Genomic DNA, 27455 nt, shown 5'->3' on the forward strand with positions numbered 1-27455 from the left:
ACTTTGCTTACTAATACTAATATTTAGACAAGTTTCTTGAGGGAAAAAAGGATGCTCTGCCCCCAGGCTACTAACTTCGAACAAAACCTATCACAGTAAAATCTAAACCATCCAGAACTTTGAGAGGGCAACTCTTCCCACTGGACCTGAGGGAGTGATCCCTTAATGTCAAAACTTTTAAATTTGACCATTTTGAAGTAAAATCCTTACACAATTGATGGTTCTCCTGCATGGCTGAGTAATTTCCCCTGTATTCACCTAATCTCTGACTGCTGTGCCACAAAGACAAAGACTCTGTGAACCTGTGCTCCCATGCAGTACAGAACGTGGACCTTGGGGTCCCGAGCTCTTTAGGGTGACTGAGAGCTACTGCCTTTATGAGCTCGCTATGGGTTTGTAGTTACTTTGTTCTCGCTGTTCTCCTGTAAAAGTCCTTCCGTCCCTTCTAATCCACTGGGGATTTAGAAACTAGCCATAAAATAGCAGGGTTGGAAGGAGCCTTCAAAGGCTGTCTGGGGAGGACCAAGAACTACTCTGTGAAGCAAGAGGGTGTGGGCCATCTTGCCTTGGGGACTTCGGGAGAGGGAGGCTTCCCAGTAGGTTACCTGCCGCTTTACACAAACCCCACACACACTCAGTAAAGTGCAAGGAGGTGGATTTTACGATGGGGGTAGGGTAGGTGTCCAAAATGGGAGAATCCACAACAGTAATAAAAACACCGACTACCTAAATGGAGAATAACATTGTCAAATTCTTGCCAATACGGCGACGCGTAATTCAGAAGCTAGAAGACAGGTCGCGGCAATCAGGGGTATATCAGCAGACTCTGGATTTAAGAGGGTCTCATTATCCAGCAGTGTTTCAGGACTTAAAAAACAAACAAACAAACAAACAAAAAACCAAATCTCTAAATGCAGGGTTTGAGTCACAGAGGGAAAGTACAAGCCAGAGAGGTTCTGGCCTCTCTGGGGCCCGAGTCCCACCAGACACTCCTCTGTACCAAGATGGATGGAGAAAAATGGAGATATACTGACCAGGATAACTCTGAGAATCTCCCTCCAACAATGCTAACCCACAAGTTCTAAAGATTAAGACTTCTGTGAAATCAAAGTGTCAGAGTAGCACGTCCACAGGTGGATTTCGATAAGGTATAGAGCACTTGGAATCCCTAGGGTTCCAAGTGTCTAGCCTGTGCACACTTAGCCAGGCTAGGCACAAGATGGAGGTGTTCTAGGTCAAAGTGCCAGCAGTGAACCCAGGACCCAGGTGTCCACCCTACCCTCCTTGCTCAGAACTCGTACTTGGGCTGTACCTGCTCTTTTACCTGCTGACCTTGCATCTCAACAGCCTCCCACTCTAGGTCACGCTATGTCATTTCCTAAAACCCACAGCAATCTACTCCCTAATGAGAGACAGACAGACAGCTTCTCCACATGACCATGTTCACACCCTCTCCTCTGGGTTTCCACTGACCAGCCTCCCTCCTGCCCTTCTGGACAAGGGCAAATCTTCAGTGCCCAGTGATAACCACTAGGTAAGCCTATAAAATACAGTAACTGTCCATCCCGCCTCCCCTCCTCCCAGGAGCAATTTCCACCCTGCACCTAGTGTCACCTAAGATAAGACCAATTCCTAAAAGTCTCTTCTGAGATAGCTCACACACCTTTCAGCAGTCAATTCCAGCCAGCTCTTCTACGAAACTCCTTAGTCCAAGAGGCTCAAGAGAAGGGTCACCAACCCCACAAAACCTACTGATGTGTCAGAGGGAGAGCCTATCCCAGAGCCTCTAACGACCCCAAGTGTGCACAGGCCCTTGAGCAGCAGAACAGAGTGGATCTCCAGAAAGTCCAGACTTGTGTGACAAGATACGCCGGGTCTCTAGTCCCCAGATTTCCAGTGGCAGTTTATCACAGCTGGAAAAGAATGGATCGCAACAAGTAGCAGAGTTAACATCTGGGGCTCTGATATTATCAAATAAAGTTTCTCATTTTCTTATAAACTTCTCAAAACCCCATCTTTTTAGAATCCACTTTAAACACACACCTGATAACACATATGTAAATGAAGACCTCCTTCTACTGAGGGTCTGGGCTGAGACTGTATAAAAGACCAAAGGCAGCCCTCCTAACATGCTCTCAGCATGACTGCCTGCCTGCCTCTACTTCCACAAAGCAGCACCTAAAAAACTGTCCCCCACAGCCTTATGCCCACCCAAACCTGCTCCCCACCAGCCCTCGCTCTGCCTTCACAGACAACACCCAGCAAGATGACTCCCACTCCATTGAATCCTTGGACGACCTCACCAGTGATCACTACTATCTTAAGTTCTCAGGGGACCTTACACAGGCCCCATTATCAAAGAATAGAGGCCAAACATGCTATCACAGTCCCTCACTTAATCTAACAAACTGCTCAAATCGAGCTGGAAAGGGACCTCAGGCACCACTTGACAGCAATCTTTGACTACCACCAGAGAGGACCTGTGCGGCTTTCCAAGAGAGCCCTGCTTCACCTCTGCACAGCTGTCAGAATAGTCTGCCTCATGTAGTGCCAAGATCTACAACTTCTTGCTCCACTCTTGCCACAGAGAACAAGTCCACTCTTCTCTACAAGAGTGCTTCAGACATGTGAAGCCCTTTCTCCTCCAGTTCTTCCCAAGATTGCTCCAATCCCTTCCTCATTTTGGTTGCTCTCAAGTACTCTCCCTGCAGGAAGCATTGAGATCCTCTCACTCAAAGCAAATCTCGAACTACTCTCACTGTGGACTTTAAGTCTTATTTCTCAGAGTGTAAATGTTGGGAGGGGTGCGCGGGGGAACACATCTCAAAATACAACTAAGCAGCAAACAGAACTAGACCCAAAGGAAGGCAGACAGACAGAAGCACAGACTCTTCTCTTCCATCCGGGAGAACTGTCAGGCACTCCTATCATGTGGGAGAAACGCAAAGTCCCAACGACATCTGCGGACTACATCTGAAGCCTGGTCCTAACACACAGACAACAGGAAAAGTCTTTAAAGGAAGAATTTTCCTTCTCTACTATAAATACTTGTTGATTCCCTGGTGCCGTTCTGCCAATTATATTTTCAAAAGGAAAAGTCTTTGCAAAGAAGTAAAAGCAGGAAAGAACTTTAGCTCAGCCACCTAACGACAATCTCCTCCCTTCACAAAACTAGACAGGACTGAACATGGACGACATCAAGAACCTCCGGTGGAAACCCAGAACTCCCTTCCTCTTCTTCCAAAATTAAATTTACTTTTATCCCCACACTAAACCTGCAAAGGAATTTTCCCCCCAAAAGTACTTCTCAAGACCCACAAACCAAGCTTGAGAACAAACCCAAATTCCCCGCGGGCTAAAAGTTCCCAAAGCCCCAAGGCGAGCGAGCGAAGCCCCCACGAGGGCCAGGTGAGCGGCTCCAGCGAGTTCCAAAGTCGGCACCCGTCCCGCAGGAGGAACTTTCGCAGATGCCACCTCAGCAGGCCCTCCCACAGGCCACGCGAGCCCGCGGGCGGGGACAGGCTTAAAGGGGCAGTAACGCGCTCGGCCTCCCCGCCTTTCATCCAAATTCGGTATTTTTCCGTAATGTATTTTTCGTGCGCGGACCCTGGGGTGCGTCCAAGTTGCGCGGCAGCCCCCCAGGGCAGCAGGCCCACCGACCACGTAGACGGGCAGCAGGTGGAGGTGCGGCTGGGCCTGCACCGGCCCTGCCACTGTCCCGGCCCCGGCCCTGCCCTTCGGGACCCGCACTGCACCCCAGGCACCCCCCTCCCATCCCCGACCGGAGGAGGGGCGCTGGGGGGGTGGGGGGAGCAGCTCTGCGGCCGGACGCCCACGTCACCGGCCCGGGCCCCAGGTCCACCGCCCCTCCCCCGAATCGGGCTAGGGGGCTGGGGGTGGGGGGCGGAGGAAGCGGGACCCCGAGGGGTTGCCTCCGCGGGAGGTGCGGGTGTGTGCGTGCGGGGGGGCGCGCGGGCCGGCGCCAGCGACTCGGGAAAGTTTCTCACTCTTCCCAAGCCGGCGCCGCGGCCCATGCGCAGTGCTGACACGTAGCCGCCCCCCGCGTCGGGCCGGGCGGCGGAAAGGGAGGGGGCGCTTGGGACGGGGGGACGCCCGGTTGGCGGCAGAGGGAGAAGAGTTGGGGGGGACGCGGCCGTGGCCCCTCCCCCGCCCGGCGCTCCACGTCGGCAGCCCGCGCCCCGCCCGCCCCGCGCCCCAACTTCCCCGCGCGCCCCCTCCGCGCTGGCGCCCGCCCCCCTGCGGCCCGTGCTCACTGCTCGGGGTCGGCCCGTGCGTCCCGCCGTCCCGCCGTCCGCGCGCTGGTCCGCTCGCCGCCCGCCGCGGAGAAGCCGGGCCGCGCTCCGAGACCGGCGCCCGGGCCCCCGCGGCTATATAGGGCGGCGGCTCCAATCCCGCCGAGACACGTCAGGCGGCGGCCGCCCCGCCTCGCCCCGCCCCCGCCGCCGCCGCCGCCGCGCCCACGCCCCGCCCCCGTCGCCCCCCGCGGGGTCCCCACGCGCGGCCCCCGCCCCGCCGGGCCGGGGCGAGCGGTCGGGGTCTGGACCCAACTCCGGAAGGGCTCCGTGGCTTCCAGGGTGGGCGGTGGGGTCGGAGACTTGAGAAATGCACCCCCCCTAACCCCCACCACCTCCTGAGCGCAGCACGGAGACCCGCACCGGCTGGCCCAGTCACCGGCAATACCGCCTGCCTCCCCACCCGAAAAAGAAAGGAGACCGCGAAGGACAACACAAAGGAAATTAACTGCCGCCTCCTCCCGGTGCACGGATGGACGCTGAGGCGGCTCCAACCGAACCCAAGTCCGTGCCCCAGAAGTTCGGAGCAGCTTCCTTCCGGGTGCTCGGGGGTGGTGGTGGGGGGGTTCAGCTCCCGGTGTAGCTCATCACCTCCACAAGTAACCCTACTCGCTGACCACCCTCCTTATGTCCATAGTGCATGCTGTCCGCATGGAGGTAAGAACAGGTATGCCTACTACGTGCCCAGCCCAAGAACCAGCAGAAGAGAGAATCACCTCCCCTCCAGGGGCTTCCACCCTAGACGGGGAGATGGCTGATCAGGTCTGCGTCCCTTGCATAATAAATAACTGCACTGTTTGATTTTTTAAAATCAAGGGCGGGCCCGGCACAGGAATCTGTAGACATCAGCTTGTACCTCTGATGGAAGTGTCCCGAGCAGAGTCCTGCATGCATTACGTGAGTGCCCCACACAGGGCAAGAGCACATGATTGTGGGCAGAAGAGGCCGGCTTTCAGCAGGAAGCCCACAGCCAGGTCAGCACAGCTGGCAGCTCTCATACAGGTGTTGCTGAAGTGGGGAGGATGACCGGAGTTTAGAGTGGCAGAAAGCACGACCAGATGTACTTTTTTCAGTGGAACACAAAGTGTTGGGGGAAGGGGGTTGGGCCACTGCAGTTGTTCAGTGTGAAGATGACACCAGCTTTCAGTTGTGGTTGGCAATGGTACATGAACTAGGTGGCCAGATTTGGAAGGTAGCACCAAGAAGTTCCTCACTAACTGAAGCAGAGCCTGATAGAAGTTAAGAATGGCGGGGAGGGGCACCTGGGTGGCTCAGTCAGTAGCCTAGGGGCTCAGTCATTAAGCCTCTGGCTTCCACTTAGGTCATGATCCCAGAGTCCTAGGAGTCCCGCATCAGGCGCCCTGCTCAGTGGGAAGCTTGCTTCTCCCTCTTCCACTCCCCCTGCTTGTGTTCCTTCTCTTGCTCTGTCAAATAAATAAAATCTTAAAAAAAAAGAAGAAAAAAAAGAAAGAAAAAGAATGTCAGGGAGGTTCTTGGCTGCCTGCACTGAGATTGGGAGACTAAAGGAAGACCAGACTGGAAAGGGAGGAGTGTGATGCAAAAAGCTGCCTTGGGGAATGTGATGTGAGATGCCCACTGGATGGCCAAGTGCAGATGTCAAGTAGGAAATTGCATGTGCAAGCTGAAGGTCAGGGGAGACGCCCAGCCCAACTAGCAGGAGCCCCTCGTGACATCACAGCGGAAGAGAAACTATGTGAGGCAGTCAAAAATCCACCCTGTAGAGCCAAGGACATCATCGTCAAAGCACTGCCCCAAGTCCCTAGGGTGGGGCCTGGACAGATGGCATATCCTTACACTCAGAAGAACCTCTTGAAGCACCAAGCTCTTCAGCATCCCTTACTATGGTTATTAGTGTTTGCAGGTAGTCCTTCCATGGAGACTAACCAACCAGCAACTCAGACAAGTGTATTTTTTTGTTTTGTTTTTAAAGTCAGTACTGTGTGTATATGTGTGTGTGGGGGGTGGGGGAGGGTTGAGAGGGAGGAAGAGGGGAGGGATTCCCAAACAGTTGGCAGGTCAACTGTCAAGAAACTTCCAGTGAAGCTTGGCAATCACCACAGTCAGAAGCTCACACAGTAGCTGCTGCACAGAAGCCCTTAAGAGATGTAAAAAGACACTAAAATCAGATGTTGAATTTGTGGTACAGACCATCCCAGGATGCTTCTTTGCTGCTCATTATGACCAGCTTTTCTTCCCAGCAAGCTTCAGTGCATTGAAACTAATAGTTTGTAGAGGCAGATTTTGAGAGCGCTGGGTCCAGCAACAGTCACACCAGATAATGTGTGAGGAAACCCCCTATGGGTACCTCAAAAAGGGAACATCAGTCTGTGACATTTGGGTTTTCAGCTCTCAAGGGGGATATACATGGGAGAAGATGTGGGCTTGCTCAAGTTGAAATTTAGAACAGCATCCCCAGCCCCACAGAGCCATGGCCCTCAAAAGAACTCTCAACAGAAAGTAGGCCATTTGGGGGGGAAAAAAAGCAGAAAACAAACCCACCAGCATAGAGACTTTCCAATCTGCTTTACCAGGTGGTGGGAGCTCCTCTTGAGCATCAGCAACCTTGGACTAACACTCAATAAAGATTTAGGGCTTAAGTCCTTATAACTCCCATTTTTCTAAGACCCCACCAGCCCAAATCTAGGAATTAGCAACACAAAAAGCAACCCCACACAGAAAATAAACCTCATACCAGGCTACAAATCATATCCACAAATCTATCCACAATGTAGAGAGGCTGTAAGTCCAAAATTCAGAAACGAAGACTGAAGTTGGATTAGACTCAAGAACTTCAGACAACAGAACTATCAGATTGAGACTATAAAAAAAATCCTGAAGTGATTAGAGATGTAAGACAGAAAGGTGGCCTTTAAAAACTGTCGAGAGATAGAATAAATGCAAAGGGTTAAGAGCTACTGATAAGAGCAGAGCCTGTGGGTGGCTCAGTCAGTTATGCATCTGGCTTTTGGTTTTGGCTCAGGTCATGATCTCAGCTTTTGCTTGAGATTCTCTCTCCTCTCCCTCTGTTCCCCACACCCCCTTGAATATACTTGCTGTCTCTCAAATTAATAAAGTCTTAAAAAGGGGGGTGGGAGGTTGGGGGCACCAGGTGGTGGGTATTGTAGAGGGCACGGATTGCATGGAGCACTGGGTGTGGTGCAAAAATAATGAATACTGTTATGCTGAAAAAATAAAAAATTAAAAAAAAAAAAAAAAATAAAGTCTTAAAAAAAAAAAACTATAGATAAGAGAATGAGAAAGTCCAACATATGTCTAATAGAAGTTCCAAAAGAAGCCATCACAAGGAACAGAGAAGCAGTACTGGAAAAATAGCAGGGAAAATTCTAGGATGTAATGATAACCTCCTTCCCCCTATACAAGAAATAGAGCAGGTAGCTGGCAACATCCTTTAAAATAATCCACCCTGAAACATGCCAAAGACAAGAGTAGAATCTAAAAGCGACTAGAGAAGAGGCAGCTTACCTACGGAGGAACACCAGGAGACAGCACGCCTGCCAGAGGCCAACAAAACAACACCTATAAACTATGCTGAAGCAAGTACCTGTCGATTCAGAACCCTTTCTGTCATTTAAAGACATTTAGACTATGAGCAAGCTATTACTACAGATGGATGGCTGCTGGAATAACCACTGAAGGACAGGCTCCAGCAAGGAGGAAGCAAGAGCCAGAGAGTCCTGCCAGGAAGAATAATGACAAAGAAACCAGTAACCCAGATAAAGTGAAACAAGTGCTGACCACATACTAAACAATAAAATCAGGAGGAAATTAAAATACAAAATGTAATTAAAATAGTAAGCAGCAACCAAATATAAGATGAAAGGAAGAAACTGAAGTTGGAATATTTCAGATCATTATTTGAGAAAAGGTTAGAAATACTAATTTTAGACCTTGTTGAATTAATGATACAAACTTAAAGATAATCTAGTGAAAGCACAATTTTTAACTTTCAAATAAAAAAAACTAAACTCCCATTCAAACAGAAGTTCCTGGCAATGTTCCAGATCTTAGATGAGATCTAGCTTAGTGGATCTACTAATGGTGTAGTAGATTCAGAGGTATTCACTACATTATACATGATTACTTACCAGTTACGTCACTTTGTATTAGTAATTATTAACTGAAAGAAATGAAAAAAGAAAACAGAATAGGAAACAGAAGTAAAAGACGAGCAAGGCAAATGAAGCACAAAATATGGAAGAAATGAATCCAGATGTGGTAATAATCTAATGTAAATACAAAACCCAGCTAAAAGCTAGTTCAGCCACCTAAACCATGTGGACACAGAGGCTGAAAGTCAAGGGATGGAAAAATAGTCCAGCAAGTCCTAACTGATGAAAGTTGAGCTAGCCATATTAATTTCATATAAAGTAGCCTGTAGAGTAAGAAATAAGAAGGTCAAGATTAAAAAACCCAAGTCAGTTCCAAGTACAATTATGTACATATCTAATAATACAGCTACAAAATATATAAAATAAGAATAGGAAGGTCACTAGAAGTTGACATATCTAGGATTACAGACAAAGGCAAACTCAGCTCAGATTATGAAGATTAAAACTGTATAGAAAATTAAAACAATGTAGTTAATGAATCTACTTCATTGGGTTTATGTAATCCTTCACCCAATTATTAGAAATGACCTATTCCGGGCACCTGGGTGGCTGAGTGGGTTAAGCCGCTGCCTTCGGCTCAGGTCATGATCTCGGTCCTGGGATCGAGTCCCACGTTGGGTTCTCTGCTCGGCGGAGATCCTGCTTCCCTCTCTCTCTCTCTGCCTGCCTCTCCATCTACTTGTGATCTCTCTCTCTGTCAAATAAATAAATAAATAAAATCTTTAAAAAAAAAAAAAAAAAAAAAAGAAATGACCTATTCCTCTCAATCCTAATAGAATTTCTATAAAATCTGGCCAGCAGCTAGCACAAAACAAAAACAATTAATAGCATAACATTCTCTAAATACAAAACAATCAATTAGGAGTCAACTTAAAATTTTAAGAAGACTGGAAATTTAAAAAGTTGCTTCTAAATAACTCATGGGTCAAAGAAGAAATCTGAAAATATTTAGAACTAAACAATAAGCAGTTCCTTATCCAAACTTGCAGAATCAAGCCAGAGTGTTGCTTGGACACAAGTTTATAGCCTTAAGCCATATTAGTGAAGAGGGAAAAGTAAAAATTTAATCATCCTCTCCTGAAATTAGAACAAAATAAATCTAAACTTTAAATTAATACAGACAAGAAATTAATGAAATAAGAGACATACAAGAGAGAATAAAACTTACAAAGGAGTCTTAAGAAAGATCAGTTAGATCTCTGAGCAAGATAGTGACCAGTGGGGAAAAAAAGAACGAACAGGCACAAACAGGCAATACTAAGAATTCAAGGGAGTCAAAACTATGGCCACAGCAGAGACTCTGAAAAATCATACAAGAATTCTACTAAGACAAGCATTATCAAAAACTTGAGGGCACCTGGGTGGCTCAAGTGTCTGCCTTTGGATCAGGTCATGATCCCAGTGTTCTGGGATGGATGGGACTCTCTGCTCAGTGGAGTCTGCTTCTCCCTCTACTCTTCCCTGCCTGCTTGTGCACACACTCTCTTTCAAATAAATAAAATCTTGAAAAAAAAAAAAAAAAACACAAAACCTGAACACTCACATACACACGTGCACGCACACACATACCTTGAAAACAAGAGGAAATAGGCAACTTCAGAGTTAGAAATGGAGTTTATATAACCAATCCTCCTAAATTTTCAAAGAAACAAATATAAATATCTCAGCAGAGAGGCCCACCTGCTTTCATAAGGAAGCCCTAAAAAATTACCTTCCCAATTCACTTACAAAGCTAGGAGGACTTTAATATTTCCTAGACAAAGATAACAGGAGAAAAGAATGTATTACTTCATAATCTAGCAAACTGTTCTAGAAAGTCAAAACAATATATAACTATAATGTCCATTTTATTCCAATCATGCAAGGTGGTGTAATATTGGAAAGATTAAGCAGGGGTGGGCACCTGGGTGGCTCAGTTGGTTGAGCATCCGACTCTCGATCTCAGCTCAGGTCTTGATCTCAAGGTCGTGAGTTCAAGCCCCACTTTGGAGCCTACTTAAAAAAGAAAAGACAAGACAAAGTAATTTACCACATATTACACCAGGGCAAGAATGATTTTTATCACCTCATAATATTCAAATGAAGAATCTGATATAATCTGCCCATTCCTCATAAAAAGGAAAAATACACAGACATCTCCCTAGCTAAATGTTAGGCGCCTACCAGAAGCTCTCATGAGAAGCATTCACTTTAGGATCGCAAAGACCAACAGGGTTGCAACTGGGCAATTTCCCTATTCTAACCTAGGCTTGAGATGCTAGCCAGGGCAGGAAGGCAAGAAGAAACTGAGAAACTGGAAACAACTGTCCAAGTACAAGAGCCAGGAGAAGCTATGGATACACTATTAGAGCTCAAAGTTTCCTGGAAACAGGATCAGTACACAGAATCAAACATGTTCCAAAACACCAGCAACATCAGAACATCAGAAGTCAATCTAATAAGAAAATAATAGGATTTATAGAGAAGGCTCTAAAAACCTTTGTCAAAATACAGAAAAGACCTAAAAATAAATGGAGAAATGCCACATTCACCTATCTAGGAAAACTTAATCATAAAGACCATACTTCTCCCCTAATCAGACTAGAAATTCATGCAAATGCAACTTAAACCTCAAAAGGGGATGTGTAGGTGTGTGTACATATGAAATCTTGCAACATTTTATGCAATTTTTATTTAGGTAATATTACTATCTACCATTGTTTTTTTAAAAGATTTTATTTATTTCTTTGACAGACAGAGATCACAAGTAGGCAGAGAGAGAGGAGGAAGCAGGCTCCCCGCTGAGCAGAGAGTCCAATGCGGGGCTCGATCCCAGGACCTTGGGACCATGACCCGAGCCGAAGGCAGAGGCTTCAACCTACTGAGCCACCCAGGCTCCCCACTATCTAACATTTTTATAATACTGTATTGTGTAACAATATTTCTGTAAAAAATTTTTAGAACATTTACATATGCAATTATATTTATTCAACAAATCTTATACAAAAGATCAAAGGTCAAGAACAACCAATTACAGCTGAGGAAAATAAGGTAGGGAGAACTTGCCCTCCCCAATACCAAGCTTTCACAGCTATAGTAATTCAGACAGTTTGATGCAGGACAGAGAACAGTGAGCAGATGGGAGGCACGACGCAGACATCCTAACAGACAACTGTCACTTCTATCAGAGATAAACTTGTGGACAAATTACAATTGATGCCTCCGTGAGAACTGGCTATCTAGATGAGGAAAAAGTGCAGGTCCTTACTTTATACCACTCACAGGGCCTTCTAAGGCTGAAGATGCAAACACCATGAGACAGCAATCCCACTTTTTTTTTTTGGAAGATTTTATTTTATTTTATTTGTAAAGATTTTATTTATTTGACAGAGAGACACAGCGAGAAAGGGAGCAGAAGCAGGGGCAGAGGGAGAGGGAGAAGCAGGCTTTCCGCCGAGTAGGGAGCCTGATGTGGGGCTTAATCCCAGGGCCCTGGGATTATGACCTGAGTTGAAGTCAGACAGTTAATGACTGAGCCACCCAGGTGCCCCTGGAAGATTTTAAGTAAACTCTATACCCAATACAGAGCTCAAACTTACAATCCTGAGATCAAGAGTCACATACTCCACCGACTGAGCCAGCCAGGTGCCCCAACAATCTCACTTTTAGATATCTACTTTTGGAAAAAAAGCTTTCCCATGTGAGTAAAGGGAAACCTAGACAAGGATGCTGTCCTCACAGCACCCTGGTAGTGACAGCCAACAATACCCTGTCAATGGCTAAACACAGATAAAGGTGTGTAATTTGGGCTACCTACCCTCTTTGCTTTAGCTAATGACCTGATGGGACTCCGTGGAGTGGAGCCTTGCTGAGGGGGTCAGAAGAACAATGGACCAGAGAACACCTCCGAGGCCATGGGGGTCGTCAGGTCTGATCCTTGCTCAGAGGCCCTGCGATCCTGTAAGAGGTGGGTGCTGAGGGATGGGAATGTTTTGCACGGTCTGCTGTCCCACACTGATTGTGGTGGTTGGGTCTGGGCAAAGAAGAGAATGCTTTCATCCCATCCTGAGAGCTCAAAAACATAAACTCATTTTAGCATTCAACTTATTCCTCCCTGGCTATAAACTGTTGTAGTGGCAGGTTGACTGGGAGGACTTTCTAATACAGACCACATCAAAACTAGGTTCCTTTCTTGGCTCAGAAAGGCTATTTATTGCTGTAGGACAGCAGCCTTGTTCCCTAAAGTACAGCTGTCCCATTCCAGTCAGGCGGGAAGCGAACGGCCTCGGGCTGCCGTCTCCACACCGCTCAGATTTCTCTTTAGGAAGTGATAGGAAGGGGACCAGAGTGTTCTTCAGGGACCCTGCTACTAGATTTCCATGTCTTTTTCTTCCACCTAAGTAAGTGTGAGCTAAGTCATCACAGGCATCCACAGTGAGGACAGACTGTGTGGAGAACACCACACCTGTGGTCAAGACAAGTTCAGAGTCTTGCTTGGATCCTATTTGGGTCACCTTGGCAAGTCATTTAAGCTCTCAACTTCTACAAGTTTCCCATTTGTAAACCCTTGGGGTCTTTGTAAATTGTTACAAAGATTAAGGAAGATAAAACTGCCTTACAGTAGCCAGCCATCTCACTGTATGAGAATATTAACATTTAATTCCTCTGAACAAATAACATTTAATGTAGCACTCCACTAATTTCATGAATACTGAAATAATCATTGTATCTTTATACAGACGAGGACAGAATAGCATTTATTTAGAGCCTAATTCAAGAGCATGTGTCGGATAAACACACATTGTAACTCTTTTTATTTTTTTTAGAAAGATTTATTGTTTATTTTAGAGAGAGTATGCAAGAGAGCACCCACGAGCCGGGGAGCAGAGGGAGAGAGAGAACTCCAAGCTGACTCCCCGCTGAGTGCAGAGCCTGTTACAGGGCTTGATCTCATGACCCCAAGATCATGACCAGAACAAAAACCAAGAGCAGGATGTTCAACTGACTGAGCCACCCAGGCACTCCCACACCTTGTAACTCTTTAAAAAGTAAATGGGGGGGGGGGGGGTGGGAGGTTGGGGGCACCAGGTGGTGGGTACTGTAGAGGGCACGGATTGCATGGAGCACTGGGTGTGGTGCAAAAATAATGAATACTGTTATGCTGAAAAAATAAAAAATTAATTAAAAAAAAAAAAGTAAATGGGACAATGAGTTAATGGATTTCCATAGAAATGAAAGGAAAACTGCCTCTTAGCCATGCTGGCCAGCCAATACTAGTGACATGTGGTGATTGATACTCGAGACATGGCTAGTCCCAACTTGGTGCATGCTTTGGGTCTGAAATATGCACCAGATGTTGAAGACTTCATAGGGAAAAAAACACAATGAAAAACACCTTGCTGATGACTCTGTACTGATTGCATGGAGAAACAATGCTCTGGATTGGGATAAACAAAATACATTATTGAACTTAATGTCACTTGTTTCTTTTTATGCTTTTAAGGTGGACAGTAGGAATTTTTAAATTCCACAGAAAACTCTTATTTGAACAATGGTGCTACAGAGTTGGCTTTCCAATCCAAAGCAGAAATGGAATCTGACAAAAAGGTTTTTCTTAATAAACTTCATATCAGTCTTTTTAAAAAGTCCCAAATTTTTGAAAAGTCTACAAATTTCTTGTTTAAAATAAATAAATTTAGATAAGGGAAGGAACAAAATGGGTACTGTGTCTGTCATGAGGGTCTCCTCTGCCACAAATGCCCAGGAGTGTGTGGCATGGGGAGCTATCTCAAAGGCTTCCAGGAAAGAAGTGACCAAGTTTAGTGCATAGCATTCCTTCCGAGGACTCCAAAACCCATTAATAAACCAAAAAAAGGGTGAAAGATACAATCATCTTTCACAAAAGGCTAGGGAATGTTTGAGTTGTACAACAGAAAGTGCATATTTCAAGTGGGAGGAGATCCTACATTATGCTTCTGTTTGGCAAAAATGAAGTTGGATGAGCGTCAGAGAAGGTACAGGAAAACTGGTGTGGCTGGCAGAATAACTGATGTGATCTCTTTGGAAAGCCATCTCATCATATATTGTAACTTAAAATACAAATATTTTTGGAATCTGTAATTCCTACTTCTTGGAACCTCTCCCACATGTGCTCACATAGGTGCCGAGAAACAAACACACTGTGGCTTTTTGGCAGGAGTGAAAGACTGGACGTCTGTGTTTTCTATAGCAGGGGGCTGGGTAAGCAAACAATGCTGGGACACTAAGTCTCATAACGGACCTGCCGACTGAGCAGGTCTCCACCCACCTGCAAACAGAGAAAGGGTGCCACCTTCCACTGTGCACTGCCTCCCGCAGGCCTGGAACTCCAGCTCCCACCTCTGATGGTCCACACTTGCTCCCAAACCTGTTTATGCCAGTCCTGCTTTTTAATGTAACCACATGATTTAAGAATGCAAAATAAGGAAAGACGACTCAAATGTTTCTACAAATATCAAACTTATCAAATTGAGATTCTCAGTAAGGGCAGGCTGCTCTAAAAAAATTATGTCAGTTTGGTGAAAAATTCTTAAAAACCTCAAGGAATCTGACATTCTAATTGCTCTGTGTCTTCAGTTCTTGATCCACTTTGAAGAAACTGATGCTGAATGCCCTAGATAACACAGTAGGAGTCTGGTTTATGTAAGAAGAGATTACGTAGAATCCAGTCAGCAGACCCTCAGATACAAGGTCTCAGCCCTGGACCCATGACTCGGAAGTGAATGAGCGTCCCTCCCTCAACCATACAACTAGTCTCCATGTCAACTCATGAGTGAGGGGCAGCTGTGTTACATCAATATGCAGCTAGCTGTGTTAGAGAGACATGTTCGTATGTGCATAGACTATCTATGATCTGCTCCTTGTAGGCTATCCAAGACACCGAGAATAGAAGAGGGATCACAGAGCCAGGCACCAGGAAACACCAGCATTCGGAGCGGGGACTGTACTGACAGACTGGAAAAAGAAGCAACTATATTAAGTTGGGAGATGACCACATGTAAAAACAGCATATATTTCTTACACCACTTACCAAAAAAGGTGTGTTTTAACAGGTTCAAAAATTATAGGTAGACATAGGTTTAAGTGCTCCTGAGGGTCAGCTGCAGGAGGGGGACAGCTCTGTATTGTATGAAGCTCCTTACTTTTTCTGTGGATACTTCTGTTTGGAGAGGGAAACGAAGAGGTACTATTAAGCAGCATCTGCTACTACAAATCAGCAAAGGCAGGGTCACAAGAATTATTTTCTTCGCTGTTTTATTAGACCATGGTATCAGCAAGAGGTCTGCAGTTAAGACTTCTTTGTTGTTCATTTCCCTGTGAGGGACTGCTGATTACAGAGAATAGGTGGCCTTATACAAACTCTTCAAAGTCCCTGGGAATTGGAAGCTACCTAAGGCTGTCTTTACATATCTGGAGAATGGTACAGGAGGGGTGAGTTCTGCCCAGCTCCAAGCACTCAGAGCTAGGAGAAGTGAGGGACAGGGAGAGACTTCGGAGACACTTCTCACCCCAGCCTAAAGAAAAATGCTCCTGAGAGTGAGCAAGCCTCCCGGGACTTGCACGCAACAAACTGGGCCCAGCTGCTCTCACCAGGCACAACCGCACATGGCAACCACTTGCTCAGACCACTCCTTACGGTCTCCTCCACATCTAAAATCATTTGTTCTGTTACAGGAGCCAGCTACTGCTTCCAGGTGGAAATGGATCCTGTGATCCTTGGGTCATCTGTGGCTCTGAATGCCATGGTAACAGGTTTCAGAGCAGCAACAGACTGGGGGCCAGAGCCAGTCCCATCTCAGGGGAAGGTGGTGTGGGAAAGACAGCAAGGGCAGGACAGGGATGAATCACCTGTAGGGGACGGATCTGGCCATAACTCCCTCAGTCCTACAATTAAAGAAATACTTTTGATCTTCTGACTATAAATCCCATGAAAATTATAAGAAACAAAATAATTCTAAGGGCAACAACTTACTGAAAAATGTATTTTCTTCCTACAATGTACACAGGAAAAGTCAGGTTTATAAACTAGACTTTTAGCTTGTACTTATAAAACATTATGCTAAAGATACAAAGTTAGCTCAAGTCATGAGTAGAAATACCTAGGAACTAGAACCAGTCCTAGATATGGAATGGAAATGGGAATGTAATGCTTCTCTATAAAAAAACAAACATCAGAAAAACCAGGTCTTTGGATTCTCTCCTGTCCAGGGTATTAAGCCGTGGTAGACACTCAAAGTGTGACACTAGACATGTCACCTCTCTTCACTTGGCCTGTTTTCTCATTTGTCATATGAGGAGGAAGAGATGATTCCATCAGCTCTTCCAGCACTGTCTTTCTGAGTCTGCTCTAGGGAGTGAACCTCACTTTTAGATTTATGGAATTGCTAGTATAGCTGCTCCCCCCAAAGAACTAATTCAACATAAAGGTGCACTAATACAAGTCCCATGTACAGACTAAAGCAGATTTATTTCACTCTATATCCTGGACTCAGAACAGGCCACCATGTGGCCAGAGCATCTGGGGAGCAGCAACTGAGCCATTTCACCTGTCACGAGACAAAGGTGGGCAGGGCAACAACAAACGGTTGCCCCACTATTAGAAAATCAGCACCAACCGAAGAGGGATATAGGGGAGCCAGGGGTAAGAAGCAGAGGGCAGCAGAGTCCAGATCAGCATGGCAGCCCCAGGAGTACCCACTCAGGAGTACCCACTAAGCCACTCCAAGCAGGGATCAGGCAGCTACTTGGCACGGATTCTACCTACTGTGTGAAGGAAGGACTGAATACACAGAAGGGTAGCAGCAGACACAGTAAGAAATAAAAAAGTAACAAAGTCTGGAAACAACCATAAGTTCATTAATGAGGAGGGAGACTAAACAAATCATGCTATATCCATCATGAAGTAACATGCAGGATAAAAGAGATTTCCACCCACTAGTACTTGTGGTCTCCAGGGTATATGGTTAATAACAAAGGCAACAAAGGACAGCAGGTGTAGAGTATGGCACCTTCCCCTAAGAATCAGAAATACAGCGTGTCTACGCGCGCGCGCGCGCGCACACACACACACACACACACACACACACACACACGCTAGAAGGGCGGGGGAAGGGATGGAAACCACATCCACCTGAATACACCACCATTCACAGGTTTTCTAGTACCATATAAATTAGGGAAGTTCAAACTCTAGAAATAAAATATGTCCTGTTTCTTCATCTGGATGCTGGCTCTAGGCATGGGTTCTGTCAGTGATAACGCACTGACCCATACACACTGAAGACGGGCATTGCTCTATTACATTTCAATAAAAAATTCACTAAAAAAAATGGAACAAATCTAACAATGTTGTCCCATTGGTGGCATAAACATCACAGAAAAGGTAACAAAAACACAGTAATTTGACAGCATATTCCAAGTGGGATGGATATATCTGGATAATGTGAGCACTGTTATTCTAAAAATGTTAAATGGTAACATTCAGGTAAAATGGTGACATACAGGTAATCAGGTAATCGAGTTAACATCCTTAAGATGACGATTTTTGGCACAAGATACACACTGAAATAAAAATCTTGTCAATATCTATTTGAATATTTATTTGAACTGGAAATGTCCATATTCATTATTATTCCCCAAGTCTGTCTACTATAAGAAACTGAAAATTAATAAAGGGAAACCTTACTAAACTGGAGTGGGGAGGATAAAAGGGGGAGTCACACAACTCAATGCCAATTACAGTAAGAACTGTCTATTACAGAAGAATCATCAATTACAGGCCCAAGAGGGAAGGCCATACACTGCCTCTCCTACCAGAAATCGACCACCCCTGCAACCAAGCCAATGAGGAACTGACATCCTAAATCCTGAACTCTTGCTTCTCTCCAATGGACATTCCTTCAAAACAACCTCTTCCAAGTTCCTCCTCCTTCTTCATAAAATAAAGTTCCTCTTCTTTGTTGTACTTGCCTACCATTTTGCCACAGCTTGCATGTCCTGAATTGCATTTCTATCTTCTTAAATAAATCCATTTTTGCTGGTAAAATGACTGATTTATTTCTATGTTTAACACAACAACAGTGGCAGTGAGCATCCCTACCTAGTACATGGCATCCAAACACCATTTCCCACTAAAAGGAACCAGGGTTCCTCAGAAAAAATGGCTGATGGGACACCTTGCTGTGGCAGAAAGGAAGGAGTCACAGACTAACGGAGTCATGTCCAAGAACACAGAAGCCAACTTGGGGAAACAATATGTGCTTCAAAAAATGGTTTAAATGGGCCAAAACACAATTATATATGTACCTATAAGTTGATAATACTAGGAGAAAAAAGCCACAAAAATACATTGTCACTTTGGAAGTTGCTAGTCCCAATGCATTCTTGGCAATGATAAAGGAAAGGAGGAGCTGCACTTCAGGGTAATCAGAACTGAAAAGGGAAACCTTCTTTACAGGAGAATACCAACTAGTAAGTGTAGACACAGAAAGAGAAAATTCTTGGGCACCTGGGTGGCTAAGTTGGTTAAGCATCTGACTCTTGGTTTCAGCTCAGGTCATGATCTCATGGTTGTGGGATCAAGCCCCACATCAGGCTTTGCGCTCAGTGCGGAGTCTGCTTCAGATGCTCTCTCCTCTCCCTCTGCCTCTCCCCACTCGTGATCTCTAATTTAAAAAAAAAAAAAGAAGAAGAAGAAAGAAAACTCTTCATTTTGCAATTGCCCATTGTACACTAATTCACTGTTCCCAAAGATATTCAATCATTATTCCTGGAGCCTGTGCATGTTACAGAGGAATTAAGAATACTGTGATGGGGAGATTATCTTGGATTATACAGGTGGAACCTAAATGTAATCACAAGTATCCTTAAAATTGTGTACTTCAAAGATGGATGACAGGGTCACTAGGAATGCAGGCAGCCTCAAGAAGCTGGCAAAGGCAAGGATTCTCTCCTAAAACCTCCAGAAGTAGAACCTGCTGATACCATGACTTATCCCAGTGAGATGACTTCAGCCAAGTCTGTGGTCATTTATGATAGCAGCAAAGGATACTAAGACACCAATGAAATAATGGACACAAGCAAAATGGCTATGAGAGCCACTAGATGACTGGTTGATAGAGAGCCCCTATGAGGCACAGTCAGCCTCTGACACTGTACTGTAACATCACAAAGTGACAGCCACACATCATGCCTCCTGGTATACTACAATATGGTACACACCACAATCCAGGATGTATTCTTTTTTTTTTTTTTTAAGATTTTATTTATTTGACAGAGAGAGAAAGCGAGAAAGAGAAGACAAGCAGAGGGAGCGGGAGAGGGAGAAGCAGGCTTCCTGCTGAGCAAGAAGCCTGCTGCAAGCTTGATCCCAGAACCCTGGGATCATGACCTGAGCAGAAGGTAGATGCTGAACGACTGCCACCCAGACGCCACCAGAATGTATTTTTGACCCCTATACCTCCCACTCCACACAGCCCTGAAAAAACAAAAAGTCAAACCTGGAACAAATTAAACATTTAGACATACCTACCAGTTTATGGGAATTATGAGGATCACAGAAACGCACTACATACCACAATACAATCAACCCAACCCAGAAAGTGGGGTATGCCACCGCACCAACGGCCCTGTAGCTTTCATAAGTAAATGGCATTTTAAAAAAAAGAGAAAGAAAAAATTGTAACAGATTAAAAAAAAAAAAAAAACATAAAAGATGGGCCCCTGCCGAGGTGGCTCAGTGGGTTTAAGTGCCCAACTCTTGACTTCAGCTCAGATCATGATCTCAGGGTTGTGAGATCGCTTGACCCTGGAGTGGCAAGTTGCCTTGTCAAGCTGGGCTCACTTGGGGCTCGGTGCTCAGTGGGGGTCTGCTTAACATTCCCCCCACCTGCTTCTGTGTGCTCAAAAAAAAAAAAAAAAAAAAAAAAAAAGAGAGAGAGAGAGAGAAAGAGAGAGAGACAAACGTGGCATCAACCAAATGTAGTGTGGAGAAACCTTCTTTGGGTTTTGATTCAAATAAACCCTGTATGACTTTTGGAGAAAACTACACACAGAACAGATATTGGACAATATTAACAACATATAGTTAATTCTATCAGGTATGGTTTCTTTAAGTCCTCCTCTGCTAAAGATACATGCTAAAGTATTTCCAAGTGACAGGTAATCTGAGATTTGCTTATACTAAAATACTCAAAACTAAAAAAGTTTGGGGAGAGCAGAGGAAGACAAAACCAAAATGGCAAAATGTGGTAATTGTTAAAGCTGGTTTTTAGGTATCTGAGTCATCAGTATTCTCTTCTATTTCGGGGTATGTTTGAACATTTTTCTAATAAAAGGCTTTAAAAAAAGGATCAGAAAGAACTCCTTACCAAAATCTATAAGGATGCTGCCAAAGCTGCACTCAGAGGGTGAATCAAACTTTTAAATTTTATTATAAGGAAGAGTGAAGATAAATGAGCTAAAGATTCAAGTCAAATGGAAAGAGAAAATTTTTAAAAAGTAAAAGTAATAAACAAAAGATGAATTGGTGAGGGGCGCCTGGGTGGCTCAGTCAGTTGAGCATCCAACTCTTGATCTCAGCTCAGGTCTAGATCTCAGAGTCTTGAGTTCAAGCCCCATGTTGGGCTCCACACCCAGAATGGAGCCTACTTAAAAAAATAAAAAAAAAAATAAATAAAATTTTAAAAAATTGGTGAGATAGAAAACAAAAATAAAAAATAGCTAACTTGATCAAAGCCAAAATTAGTTTCTAAGAAAACAGCAATTAAACAGCAATTAACTCCTAGTCTGACAAAGAAAAGAACACACAGAGAATACAAACTCACAATGATACAATACTATCCTTTCTTGGTTTTGAAATAAGAACCGCTACAAATGGCAATAATTGTATCTTCTGGTAGCTCCCAAGGAAGTAAGAGTTTCTTTGCCCCATGGGGCCCTCACAACTTATTTTTGTATCTCACTGGCATTAATTGGATTCTAAGCCCATCAGGGGACCAGTAACTGTAGTCAAGGGACCAAGAAGATGGGATATGTCTATTAGCCATAGCCAATCAGGGTCCACCCATGCAGCTGGGCCATTTCATCCAAAACACACAGTTTGTACTGGTGGAAAGGGTAATCCCCAGAGGCAAATCAAGGCTCTGTTTGCTTCCCCAAACAATGAGTGGGTGCTGCAGAAAAAAAAGATTCTTCACTGTAAACCAGTTTACAAACATGGGAAATTTGGGGGTTTGTTTTTTAGAGAGAGAGAGAAAGAATATAAGGGTGTGAGTGGGGGAGGGAGGGGCAGAGGGAGAGACTCTCAAGCAGGCTCCATGCCCAGCACAGAGCCCAATATGGGGCTCACAACCCTGGTATCATGACCCGAGCAGAAATCAAGACTCAGACGCTTAACTAACTGTGCCACACAGGTGCCCCAAACACGGGAAGTTTTTAAACAGCAAACCAATAAATCCAGCATTTAATTTACAGAGTAAGACACCATGTCTAGGTAGGGTCTATTCTAGGGATGCGGTAAGGATTCGTTATTAGGAAATGTATGCATCTCAAATTTATAGCTCAAAGGAGAACAAACAAACATATATATGACTCATAGAAAGCCCTTTAAAAATACCCCAAAGAGGGGTGCCTGGGTGGCTCAGTTGGTTGGGCATCTGCCTTCAGCTTGGGTCACAATTGAGGGTTCTGGATGGAGCCCTGCATTGAGCTCCCTGCTTGGCAAGGAGTCTGCTTTTCTCTCTCACTCTCCATCTATGTTCTCTTTCTCTCTCCCTAATAAATAAATAAAACCTTTAAAAATAAATTCCCAAAAGAATGCGGAAAGTCAACATGTAGTCCTTGCTTCCTATGGAATGTAACATCAGGAAAAGAAGAAAATGGCCACATGAAGAGTATTTCCCAGAAGTAAAATATATCTTATTTAGAGTAAAACTAAAAATATCCTATTAAAATAAGTAACAAAATGGCAAGGATGTCCACTGTTGACATAGACTGTCAAACATGCAACTGAACAAGACATAATTAAGCAAAGACACAAATGCCACTATTTGCAGAAGACCATCTGTCTAGAAGTCCCTCTATTATAATGAAAAGCTAGGAAAACAGAAGGAAAGTTCAGTACATCAGTATTATGAAACACACATGGGCAGCAAAGAGACATCACATAGAGGAGAAAGCTGTATGAAGATGGAGGCTAAGGTTGGGCTGATGTGGCCACAAGCCAAGGAATGTGCGGGCTGCCACCAAAAACCAAAAGAGGTAAAGAATGGTTTCTCTCCTAAAGCCCACAGAAGGAGTGTGTGGCCCTGCCAGATTTCTAGCTTCTAGAACTGTGAGAGAATAAATTTCTGTTGTCTGAAGGTACATTTATTAGGGCAGTCCTAAGAAACTAACCCAATAACCCAGGGGGTTTTGTTTTTTTTTTTAATGATAAAAAAAATTCCCAGATTCACCTAAAAATAAAACCTGCCTAGATTATTTGGCATAGAAAAAAGAGTTCAAGAGCACCTGGGTGGCTCAGTCGGTTAAGTGGCTGCCTTCGGCTCAGGTCATGATCCCAGTGTCCTGGGATCGAGTCCCACATTGGGCTTCTTGCTCTGCGGGGAGCCTGCTTCTCCCTCTGCCTCTGCCTGCCTGTACTCTCTCTAGCTCTCTGACAAATAAATAAATAAAAATCTTTAAAAAAAAAGTTAAAAAAATAAGAGTTCAGATTCACCTAAAATTAGCAAAACACACTACAAAGCAGTAGTAACTAGACTTGGTACTCACTAGGAGGAGGAAAAAGTATGAACAGAACAGACTGATGAGTATTTAGGAGTTTATCATTTGACACAAGTGCCCTTTCAAATTAGTAAGGAAGGACAGCAACAAACAGAAGTGGGCCAATAACAAATTTCCATTTTGGAAAAAGTATTAAAATTAATCCCTACCTCACACCAAACTCTAAAATAAATTCCAGCTGGATTAAAGATCTGAAAGTAAAAAAATCAAGCCTTAAGGAGCTAGAAGATTGAGGAGAAAAACCTGTGATTTGGGGTTGCAAAAGCGTCCTGATACACAGGCTGTAGACATCATCAAGGAAGGTACTGACTCATCTGACCCTGCAATAGCTTGAGAATTTCACACAAGCATAGACTATCTTATATAGAAGTGAGGCTTCAAATAAGAATTTTTCTCTGGCAAACAACTCAACAGGCTAGGACACGTGGTCACAGAGTTCACAGAAAATTAATAAACATGAATGTTCATCTTCACTCAGCCCTTACTTCAGGAGATCAACAAAGATCAACAAAACTGGTGCAATTTTTTGAAGTGGTGAGGAAAAACAGGAACTACTGAGGACACGTAAAACTAGAGGGCAATTTAAAAACATCACCAACAACATACAATCCTGTTCAGTGATCACACTTCAGAGAAGCCACTTTCCAGAAGTACCGGCAGCAGAGTGCCAAAGGCATAGGTGTAACACAAGAAAGCAGCTCGCCGCAGCACCGTCAGAGGCAAAGAACCCAAAAAACCACAAGTGTGCGCCAGTGAGCAAGTGGCAACTGCAGTAATGTGTCCATGTCACAGGAGGTGTACAGTCACAAAGAGTGAAGCGGTGGGTCAGGCAATGCCCTGGAGAGGGCACAAAGACAGCGTACAGGACTTGGGCTCCCACGTTAGAGTACGTCCACACTGCTGGTGTTATCAGAGCCCATGTGAAGTGGGAGGATGTCCATGGGTGGGAACAGCAGAGACTGAGCAAGGTGACAAGGGCAGAGGAGACTGGTAACACACAGGGCTGACTACTCAAATAAGCAAATACAGCAAGGACACTGGCACCAATGTTGGAAATATCACTGTTGGAAAAACAGCTACCAATTTAAAAGGGAGAAACTGGGATGAACACCAAGATATTTGACTAGAATTGGAAATACTGGAATAAACTCGTTTTTCAATACAGGAAAAACAGATATGATGATTGTGTCATAAACATACAGTGTGTGCATACATGTACCTGTAAATTTGTACATGCATATATGTGTACACACACACACACACGCATTTTCTGTGGCTCTATCCACTGAGAGGCCCTGGGTCGGTAACACTTCAACAAGCTACCTGGTGTCCACACTCTGCTTCTCTTAAGACCACCTGCCATCAAAAGGTACCAGGCCTGGGGCGCCTGGGTGGCTCAGTGGGTTAAACCCTCTGCCTTCAGCTCGGGTCATGATCCCAGGGTCCTGGGATAAAGCCCTACATCGGGCTCTCTGCCTAGCTCTCTGCCTACTTGTGATCTCTGTCTGTCAAATAAATAAATAAAAATCTTTAAAAAAAAATTGGAAAAAAAAATGGTACCAGGCCTCTTTGAAGGGACAGGGAAGGTATAAGCCCAGAGTGTCTTTCTGTACCAAAAAGCAAGATGTTCAAAACGAATAAGGGGGATGCATCAGAAGGACAGAGGGCCAGCTTTAAGGGGGCTCTCGCTGGTCACTCTGAACATTACCATAAATGGTGTGCCGGGGAGGGCGCACTGAATCAAAACAGGGAGCAGTGATACAGGTACGTGATGAGAACCAAAGTTCAACTGAACAAACATTTAGTTTCACAAGTATCCCCCTCCCCACACCACCACATACTTCAAACGATACAGACTCCCCAGGGGAGAAGTCTGGCAGACACCACCTTAATCCATGACCAAAGTGAACAGCACCAGTAACAGGACGCACTGAATGTGTGTGCCACCTTACAAAACGCAAAGAAAACCCACCATTCCTTCTGCACTGTTTTTTAAGCCAAAGATGCAAAGCCTGAAGCTAAGCAAAAGAAAGCAGCAGACACACCCACGTGGAGAGACATTCCACAAAATAAGTGTCTATAATCATTAAAGAGTGCCAAGATCAAGAACGCCAAGGTAAGATGGAAGAAATGCTGCACTCTGAGGAAGACTACAGAGACCCGGCAATGAAATGTTCCGCATGCCTCTGAACTGGATCCTTCTGGTGAAACATGAATGGGTCTGAAGGTAGCAAATTATTCTCATTAAACTCCGGATTTTGATGGTTGTATTGTGGTTAGAGGGGGGAATTTTGTTTGTGGGAACATAAAAATATCCGAGGATGGTAAGGTTTCATATGCCCAACTGACTCTCAAATGGTTCAGAAAAGATGTTTTGTATCATACTTGCAACTCCTATGTAAGACAGTTAAAAAAATTAAATAGAGAATAGTAGTACTTTTTAATTAAAATAAATGAATGAATGTATGAATGCATGCATGCCAGGGTGCCTGGGTGGCTCAGTAAGTTAGGTGTCAAACTCTTGATTTCGGCTCAGGTCATGATCTTAGGGTCCTGATATTGAGCCCCGCACCTCACTCCACGTGCACCCCAGAGTTTGCTTAGGATTCTCTCCCTCTTCCTCCACTCCTCACCCCCGCCGCTTGTGCCCATGAACTCACTCTCTCTTAAAAAAAAAAAAAGTAATACAAATAAATAAATGCCTATTTTGGAAACAAAGGTATCAATGTAATACAGGAGAGGGGTGGCCAATGGCACTGATCCTTCAAACTCAAAGCACTATTGATTATATATTTAATTTATTCAGATCAATGCATATTTCACTTACTTCTTATGTAACGTAACAAAGCTTTTTTACCTCAATCTTACTAAAGCCTGTTATGATCATCTTCTCGAAGTTCATAAAAGTAGATTTTCAAACCATCACAAAGTGTCAAGGAAGCCACTGGCAGCACAGCCGGCTCATCCCAAACAGCAGCAAGATCAGCACGGACTCCACACTGGCGCCCCCAGGAGAAGGTAGGAGATCTGCTGGGGCCCCTCAGTGCTGCTCGGGCTTTTCAGACACCACATTCAAAAGGGAAAAGCAGGGCGCCTGGGTGGCTCAGTGGGTTAAGCTGCTGCCTTCGGCTCAGGTCATGATCTCAGGGTCCTGGGATCGAGTCCCGCATCGGGCTCTCTGCTCAGCAGGGAGCCTGCTTCCCTTCCTCTCTCTCTCTGCCTGCCTCTCTGCCTACTTGTGATCTCTGTCTGTCAAATAAATAAATAAAATCTTTAAAAAAAAAAAAAAGGGAAAAGCACAAAATGCTCCATCTGGAGTAGCCGACAGCACTGTGAACCCCAATCACAGACTGTTCTCTGAGCAAGACCCAGAGACACTAGCAGATGGGGCAAACCCTGCCACGTGAGAGGATCACCGCCCAAGACAAGGGGAGCAGTATCTAGGCTGGGTGAGGAGAGTGACCATGTCAACTAGCACTGGATTAAAAGAGCGGAAAGCACACCTTCCCCCACTTCAGGGATGGCGTGAGGACGTAAGATGACCAACAAAAATACATTCTGGAATTAAAATATTTTTGTAAGAGCCTTTAATGCACACCAAATCAGTGCTAAATAGGATAAAATGAAAACAGCCTTCCATACAGCCATTTGCCCAACTGACAGCAGATGCCTAATTCTAAGTCAAGTCCCGTGAGATCCGATGGAAGAGAAAGACCCACCAGTCACCACTGAGTCCTTCACAGGCCATTGCCTCCTTGAAGATTTAGTCCTAAAACTACCAGCACAAACTGAAAGCAAGTCCACATTTAATCCAGACGGGCTGTAGGTTGGTTGCATGTACTGTCTCCAGGTCAGGAGCATCCTCAGCAGTGGAAGGAACCCGAAGGCCCAACCAACCAAGGACAAGAAGGTGAAGCAAAGGCCGAAGGTCTCACAGGTCAAAGGAGAGCCAGCCCATGCTTTCACAGATCAGCTATTGACTCTCCCTGAGTAACACCATCCTTGTCTCTGTTTGCCCAATCTTTCAGAGAAGAATTGCATTTACCAATCTCCCAGGCCATGGTGATGGTCTCCAGCACCTGTAACTAAGGAGGGACCCTGACAGCACCACACCCAATGGGTCACCCTGGCTGCAGCTGGCTCTTCTCTGCACGTCCCAGACACCGCCACACTGAGCGCTGGGAGCCAAGGG

General features: G+C 44.9%; 1 protein-coding gene and 1 long non-coding RNA gene across 4 annotated transcripts in view; one reads left to right on the plus strand and one right to left on the minus strand.

Moving 5' to 3' along the window:
- Nucleotides 1-27455, minus strand: part of HDLBP (high density lipoprotein binding protein) — a 72479-nt gene that overhangs the window by 34592 nt on the left and 10432 nt on the right. The window contains exon 1 of one of the 3 annotated variants that reach the window (XM_047721635.1): nucleotides 10368-10391. The exons of 1 other annotated variant lie outside the window; for it this stretch is intronic. The gene's annotated coding sequence lies outside the window, so the exon portion shown is untranslated. Of the gene's footprint in view, nucleotides 1-4274; nucleotides 4413-10367; nucleotides 10392-27455 lie in introns of those variants that run through there. One more of the 3 variants, XM_047721633.1, reaches the window with a different exon arrangement.
- On the plus strand, nucleotides 4808-16270 carry LOC125095338 (uncharacterized). Its single transcript, XR_007125853.1, has 3 exons — nucleotides 4808-4970; nucleotides 5130-5210; nucleotides 16157-16270. It is a non-coding gene; the product is annotated as an uncharacterized LOC125095338 (long non-coding RNA).

This window comes from Lutra lutra, chromosome 3 (assembly GCF_902655055.1).
Source record: "Lutra lutra chromosome 3, mLutLut1.2, whole genome shotgun sequence".
Classification (NCBI taxonomy): Eukaryota; Metazoa; Chordata; class Mammalia; order Carnivora; family Mustelidae; genus Lutra; species Lutra lutra.